This window comes from Carlito syrichta, unplaced genomic scaffold (assembly GCF_000164805.1).
Source record: "Carlito syrichta isolate Samal-C Ts95f unplaced genomic scaffold, Tarsius_syrichta-2.0.1 Scaffold303595, whole genome shotgun sequence".
In the NCBI taxonomy this organism is placed as follows: domain Eukaryota; kingdom Metazoa; phylum Chordata; class Mammalia; order Primates; family Tarsiidae; genus Carlito; species Carlito syrichta.
In genome coordinates, this window is record NW_007247691.1 from 398534 (window position 1) to 406868 (window position 8335).

Consider the following 8335-nt stretch of genomic DNA (forward strand, 5'->3'; position numbering starts at 1 on the left):
CTCACCTCAGCCTCCCAAAGGCGCGGGATTACAGGCTGAGCCACTGAGCCCAGCTATATATATGTGATTCTTTAGGACAAGAAAAACCAATAGTCAACAGGAGGATTTCTCAAATTAAGCAAATCACATAAATGAAGGATGGACCTTAAGAAAGCTGAAAATAGATGCCCCAATGAAAAAATCCATGCTTCTTCACCTAATTTTTTTGACCTTAGCCAGTTTTCAAATCCAGAATACATTGACTAAAGTAAAAACCAGATTCCTATGAGGAGACTCTGCAACTACCATGGTTATATTTGGCAATGATTTCCCAAGTCCCTTCTCAAAGGCACCTATAGTCATTTATTCACATAATTATTGAGGTAAAGAGAATGTTTATTCATTTCAGTGACTGTTAAAATCAGTATCCATCTCTATGCTTATTCTCAGAGATCCACAGAATAATAACATTATGTTCTCTTCTCCACTTGACTGGGGACAAATGGGAACTCCATCACGGTGGAGAGCAGAAACCAGGTTCTTCTCATGCTAGTTCCTCTCTACAATGGACCCAACCTCTGGTAATTTTTGCATTTCAAATTGTATAATTGTATAATTGAGAAATCCTCCTTACCAGAGACTCTACAGCAAAAACCTCTGAAATAGCCCCACAACCTCAGGAAAGATGGTAAATATAAAACAATGTTGCTTCTCAGGGAAATGGCAGGGCTTCGTGTTGCCTTGAGGATTTAGAGCATGCTAAAATGGTGTTGATATAGTTTGTGTATTTGTCCCTTCCAATACTTATGTTAAAGAGTGGTTCCCAAAGTTGGAAGTGGGGACTAGAGAGAGGCATTTGGGTCATGGGGGCAGATCTTTCATGAATAGCTCAGTGGCCTGCCTCCCTGTGGAAATGTGTGAATTCTTGCCCTTATAATTCATGTGAGTGAGTACTGGTTGTATAAAAGAGTCTGGTGTCGCTCTTGTTCCTGCTCCCACCATCTGCTGGTTCCCCTTGCCTTCTGTCATGATGGAAGCTTCCTGAGGTCTCACATGAAGAACAACAAGCCAAATACACCTCTTTTTAAAATAAATTACCCAGGCTCGGATATTCCTTCATAGCAACGCAAAATAGACTAATACAGAAAAATAGGTATGGGAAGTGGATCCTTGTTATAAAGATACCTGAAGATGTGGAACCAACTTTGAAACAAAGTAACTAGCAGAAGTTGGAAGGGTTTGGTGGGCTCAGTAGAAGACAGAAAGATGAGGAAAATCCTGAAACTTAGAGACTGGTTAAGTGGTTGTGACCAAGACGTTGGTAGAAATAAAGACAGTGAAGGCAAGGCTGAAGAGGTTTCAGATGGAAATGAGAAACTTAGTGGGAACTAAAGGAAAGATCATCTTTGTTAAGCCTTAGAAAAGAATTTAGCTGCATTATTTCCATGTGCTAATTTAGACCTAAACCAAACCTAGGTCTAAATTAAGACATGGACATAGTAGAAGGCGAGCCTCGAGAGTGATGACTTAAGGAATCTAGGGAAGAAATTTCTAAGCAGCAAAATGTTCAAAGGTTGGTGTGACGGCTTTTAACAGCCTATTAGATATGGGAGCAAACAATGACTTAAAGTTGGAATTTATAATTAAAATCTAAGCAAGAGTAAAATTTGGAAAATTAGAGGTCTCTGGGGCAACCATTTGCTAGAGATTTCCATGACTAAAAGGGAGCCTAGTACTAATAGCTAAGAAAATGGGAATAAAACCTCAAAGGCATTTCAGAAATCTTCCAGGTAGCCTCTCTCAATACAAGACCAGAGGTTTAGGAAAACTGAATGGTTTCAGGGGCAGACCCGAGTGCCCCTGTCCTGTGTTGAAGCAGGAAGTTTCTTCCCTCTTCCTGACAACTCTGACTTCTGCACTGGCTGAAAGGATCCCAGGTACTGCTAGGGCTGCTGCTCTAGATGGTGCAAGCCATAAGTATTGGTGGCTTCCATGTGGTGTGCAGCCTGCAGGTGTGCAGAATGCAGGAATGAAGGAGGCTTTCCAAATTCCACCTAGATTTTAGTGGAAGTATTGGAAGTCTGATGTAGGGTGAAGGCCCCACACAGTACCTACCGGGGCACTGTCTAGGAGAGCTATGGGATCTGGTCCTCCACCCTCCAGAAAGAATAATGGTAGAGGCACCAATAGCCTGCACTCTCATGCAGGAAAGCCAAAGGCATACAACTCCAGCTCATGAGAGTAGCTATGTGGGCTGTACCTAGCAAAGCCATAGGACTGGGCCTGCCTGAGCCTTTGGGCGATTACCTCTTCTGCCAGTGTGCCCAGGATGAGAACACAGAATCAAGAAAGATTATTTTGAAGATTTAAGAGTTAATGCTTGCCTTACTGAGTTTCAAATATAAAGCCTGTTGTCTCCATTCTTGACCAATTTTTCCCTTTGGAACAGAAATAAAGGCCTGCACTACCATAGTATCTTGGAAGTATAATTTGTTTTTTATTTTATAGGTGTAAGGAACTTACTTTCCTTGAGTCTCAGATAAGACTTTGGACTTTTGAGTTAGTGCTAGAATGAGTTGAGACTTTTGAGAACTATTGGGAAGGGATGATCACATTTTGCAGTGTGAGAAGGACATGAGATTTGGGGGTTGGGTAGAATGATATAGTTTGGATATCTGTCCCCCTCCAAATCTCAGGTTGAAATTTGATCCCCAGTGTTAGAGATGGGGCCTAGTGGGGGGTATTTGGTCCATGGGGGTTGATCCCTCAAAAATGGCTTGGTATCTTCCCCATGGTAATAAGGGAATTCTTGCTCTATAAATTCATGTGAGAACTGGTTGTTTAAAGGAGTTGGGCATCTCTCTTGCTTCCACAATCAACATGTGACCTAACAGCTCCATTTTCCTTCTGGCACAAAGATCTTTCTGAGGCCTCACCAGAAGCCTAGCAGATACCAGCATCATGTGGAATCATGAGCCAAATAAACCTCTTTTCTTTAAAAATTTCTCAGGTATTCCTTTATATAAATGACAAATGGACTAATACAGAAGGTTTCCTTGTTATCACAAATTAATTTATCATTTTGAACCCTTGAAAACAAAGATTGTGGCAGATGATGTTTTTCTACTATATATAGTCAACCAATAGCCTCATTTTCAGTTCTATACAGAATTTTCTTTCAAAAGCAGATTAACATAGCCCCATGTGCATAGTATATGGCTCTTGATTTGGCATACATGTTATTTTATACCAGAAAGTTCTTGTGTATTTCTATCAAAAAGGAAGCTCAAAAATAATATACATTTGTACAGGGCCAATGGTAGAGTACAATTCCATCCTTATTTCAGAACTGTGTTAATTAACCCTTCTGCTCTCTGTCATAATATATTCTGAAGAGACAATGTACAACTTGATATCCTTGAAATATCATGTTGGTTCACTATACTTACTGCATCATGTAAATAAGAACATATGTTCAAGAAATTGAAAGTACACTGAAGGATTTGCTAGGATGTGATTCTATGGAAAGTGGGAGATAAATCCTATGAAACTCATGGTGACAATAAAAGCCACTGCAACACTTGCAGGCAGTACTGACAGCAGCCTTCTCCTTGGACCATGTAATGCAGTAGGCTCTTTAGTACTAGGGTGATCTGTGATGGGACAAGACACTGTGTAGTATTTATAAACAATCCCAAGAAGTACTCACATTGCATGGTTCTGGACTATGCTATTGGAAAAGGAACTTCTGGAGAGTTACTGGACCTTGGTAGATATTGAATGCCTGACCATGAAGCAACTTGTAATTATATAACCAACACTGACGTCATGAAGTGGGTTCTCTATGACTCACAATGCCATAATCTTACATGGATGCAAAAAAAAAAAAAAAATCCACTGAATTATTAAAGTGTTAAATCCTGAGTCAGGCACAATCAGGTCCAGAGAACACAGTAAGCTGTACGAGCTGGTGCTCCAACAACATGTCATCTCAACATTGTTGCAAAGGTGTCTCTCCACCTGCTCATGTTTACTAGCACATGGTGTTCTGCTATAATGAGCTCAAAGAGAAGGAATACAATTCTCTGATGAATCAGCATGGTTTTAGTGCTGAATATGCAATTGTTTCTCACTACAGACCTATTTAGAGTTATAATGAGGCTGACAATATGAAACTGAGAAGTGAGGGAAAACTACCTTAGTGGGTAGAGCTTTGAGTAGTATACCTCTTCATTTACTCCAAGTAGAGAAAGAGTTGACTTATGGTCAACATACACACAGATTTGAAAGTAACCTCAAATAGCTTGGTAAGTTGGTCATGAGCTAGTAAGGAGAAAGGTTAATAGCTAAGGCATAAGGAGGTTTGTAAAAAACGTCTATGGTTGGACTTTGTTAAATTAAGTTTAGCCTAAAGCTACCTATTGCACATTTTGTGATTTACCTAGAGGTTTCTTTTTGATCAACATAGTGAACTGTCCCGATATGCAGACAGACTAAACCATTTCCAAGTTATAGCCAATCAAGTTCAAATAAGGCAAACACCAGACTGTAACCAATCTGGCTGTCTTTGTACCTCATGTCCATGTTCTGCTATCTGTATGTCACTTTCCTTTCTCTGTCCATAAAACTTGTTTCACCAAATATCTGTGCTGGAGACTCATCAAGTTTGATGTAGTTCAGGAGGTTGCCAAATTCATGAATCATTCTTTGCTCAATTAAACTTTGTTCAATTTAATTTGCTTTAAGTTTTTTTTTTTTTTTTTAGACAACATAATCGAGTGAGCAAAGTAAGAAAACTTTTCATTTCATATGAACTCATATCATAGATTACCTACTGTGGAAGAGGTACTGATCAAAGTAGGCAACTAGTCAGTCATTTTATATCAGTCAGTTTATCTCAGTCAGGCTCAGTCATCATTTTCACTAAGTTTGATCTAACTATAGGTGCTGCCAAAAGGCTAACCTGCCAACAGTGGAAAACAATTCTTAAATAGACAGCCTACACTCGGTGATGAGCAGATTATGTCAGATCTGCTCCCAACATAGAAGGGACAGTGATTTATCTTGACTTGAATCAATACATGTATTGCAGATATAGATTTACTTTTCCTGTTGACAATGCAGTATGAGAGCTTAGTGTGTTAGACCCGTCATCATGAAATTGTTCTTAACATTACTTCAAAGCAAGAAACTCATTAAGCAGCAAAGTAATTGTGGCATATAACCGTGGATATATGACAAAGGAATTCACATATCTTTCTACATACTGCACCACACAGAAAATGATGGATAGAGTGATGTGATTCTGATAGCTTGATAGTAGGATACAATTACTTTTGGAAGATGGTTCTGAGCTGAAAATATGAAGATGATACTCCAAGGCAGTGGAGAGTCTTCTTCCTGGATTTGATGTATATCCTAGGTCAATTATCACTACTGTGATTTATTCTCCATATGTAGCATACATATATGGTAATACTAAGGTATGGGAGTAAAAGCGATTATTCTTACAATTGCTGCACAGAGATAACTTGTGTTATCTACATTTTTAGATTGTGTGAGTCTAGAACTCCTAGTTTCCAGAGGTTATTCCCCTTAGTTAACCTACCTGTAATCTACTACATTTTGTTTTCTATCTTAAATTCTATTTCTTTTTATTATTGCTGTCATTGTTTTTTCTTTGGATTTATTTTGCTTTACGTTTTCTTATTGCTTGAGATGGCTATTCACCTAATAATGTTTACTTGCTTTTTTTGTTGTTTATAAGAAAAGTATATAGGACTAGGAAAGTCAATCTAAAAATGTTTGTCTCCTTCTATAAGTTTGATACTCATACAATATAAATACATAATTTCATTTCTCTTTAAGCTTTCTCTTTGGACTTTTATTTTAGTAATATGTTTCTCAATTTCCAAACTTACAGAATTAATTTTGTAATATTTTACTATAGTTCTCAAACTTATATTGATTATTGTCAGAGATTGTGTTCTGCATGATGTAGAAATACTATAAAATGTTTCAACTTGTTTTTTGTACCAATATGTGATGATACCATTTATTGTAAATGTCTCTTTTATAATTGAAAAAATGTCATTTCTACACTTATAGTGTGTGATATTGTACACTAGTACAAGTTTATCATGATATTTAAATCTTGTGTATTTTTTCTCTTTGTTTGCTTACTATGTCTTTAACTATTATAATAAAGCATTTGATAATCTTCCACAATGATTACAGAGTTCCTTTTTTAACTGTAGCTTTTTCTTTAATTTTATATCTTTGAAGCTATGTTATTGGGAGAATATATATTTTCAAAAAATAATTTAATCTCATTCTAAATAACTCATAGTTTTATGTAGCCAGCAATGTTTTTTTCCTGAAATTAAGATGGAAGCATCAGCTTTTTTTTTTAACCTTTTTGGAATTTTTTTTAGCTTCTTAAACTTTTTCTTTTTCTTTCTCCTTTTAATGTTTCCTTTCAGGTAACAATTAGTTCTTTTATTTCCTCAATTTACATTAATTTTTATGGTATAAATGAGATGATATCAAATTATGTTACTATTATTTTGTCTTTATGTCCTACCCTTTCTATACTTAGTTTTTTTCTTTGTTTCCTTTCACATGATTGGATTACATATTTCTCTTAAATTCAATTTGCTTACTCTACTAATTTAAGGTTCTACACCTTGTCATTAATTTTTAGCATTTTCTTAGTAATTATAATATGAAAACGACATAAAATTCAAAAATTAACTTTTTTTATTCACATCCTCTGAAGGGTAAATCTCATAACTCTATAATAAATAAATAAAATTTTAAAAATAGTCACAGTAAGTATAAAAACTAAAGAAGCCTTTGTAAGATATAAAATGGACTCAGTTGATCTCTCTCATTTCTTTAAATGTAAACTAATTTCTTGTGGTATCTAGTTAAGACTTATGTTCTATGTTAATCTTTAACTGGGTCTTGTAAACCAGAATTTGCTGTAATAAGTCATGACTGGATAAAATATATGCAACCTTAAATTGTTATCATTATTATTTAAAATTATAACATAAAAAAGACAAGATTAATGTAATCTGCACACTGGTTTATGTCAAAAGTGCAGAGAAGACTTATTGCTGTTTTAAGAGAATTCTGAGTAATAGTCACAGAAGATGTAGACACTGTTAATCAACAGATTAAAAATTTTTCTATTTAAATTTGCCCAATTATTTGTCTGGTTATTTATTTTATTACCATCTTAATTCCTTCTTACATATAAAAATTAATGTCCAATGTTATTTTCTTTCTGCCTTAAATACATACTTCAGATTTATTAATATAAAATTCTACTTTGACTTTTCTCTCCTATTCACTTTTATTTTTATAAGAAAATTTCGGATTAAAAGTTATTTTCTCTCTGCATTTTGAATACATAGTGTTGATCTCTTCTGGTGTCTCCTGTTGTCAAAAAGTTCACCAACATCCAAATTCTGACTCTGAATATATTTCTTCCTTCCTTCCTCCCTTCTTCCCTTTTTTCCTTTTCCCCTCTCTTCCCTCCTTTCTCTTATTTCTTTCTTTCATCTTTTCTTTTGATCATTCTTTTATTTTTTATTTCTTTTTTTCTCTCTCTTTCATTAGTCTTATAAAACTATTTTTGAAGTTTTCTATATTTCTGCAGTCGGAACTTTCTGAGAAATGTTTACTAAAAATAAATGTGACTGAAAAAACTGTTTAGAACATCAAAGAGTTTTTTTTTTTCTTTCTTTAATGTATGAATTCACATTTCAAGGGTGAGTGAAATTTGGGATCATGAAGATTTCCATGGATTGTAAAGCTGGAGCCACTGGTCTTATCTTGTACTAGGAGATAATTCTTTACATTCCAGATGTTAAAAGTCACAAGATGCTTTCCTTTTGTGTTGTCAAGGATAATTTGTTTTAGTAGAAAGCAAAATATTTATCTCCATCTTTCTGAAGGGATAGGTGAGAACATGAGTGTCTTTCTCTTACATAAACACTCAGATTTACATTTTTTGAATTCCTTGTCTACCATACAAACTCCAGGGAATATAGTTGATATCCCATATGGCTGTCATTACATCATCCCAAAGAGTAAATGTTGAACATGGGGAATCAGCAAGGATCTTTGTTATAATTTTAAAAAATTATCTGCTGTGCCTAAAATATCAAATATTTTCATTCAAATCAATGTCAATAAATGTAAATCTTCAAATATACTTTATTTAACTACAGATACCAAATATAGATAATAAATGTAGATGAACCTAATATATACTATTTTGTGAAGTAATAAATGAATATAATATAATATGCTGTAATGCAATATAGAATCATATTAATGTGCTTAT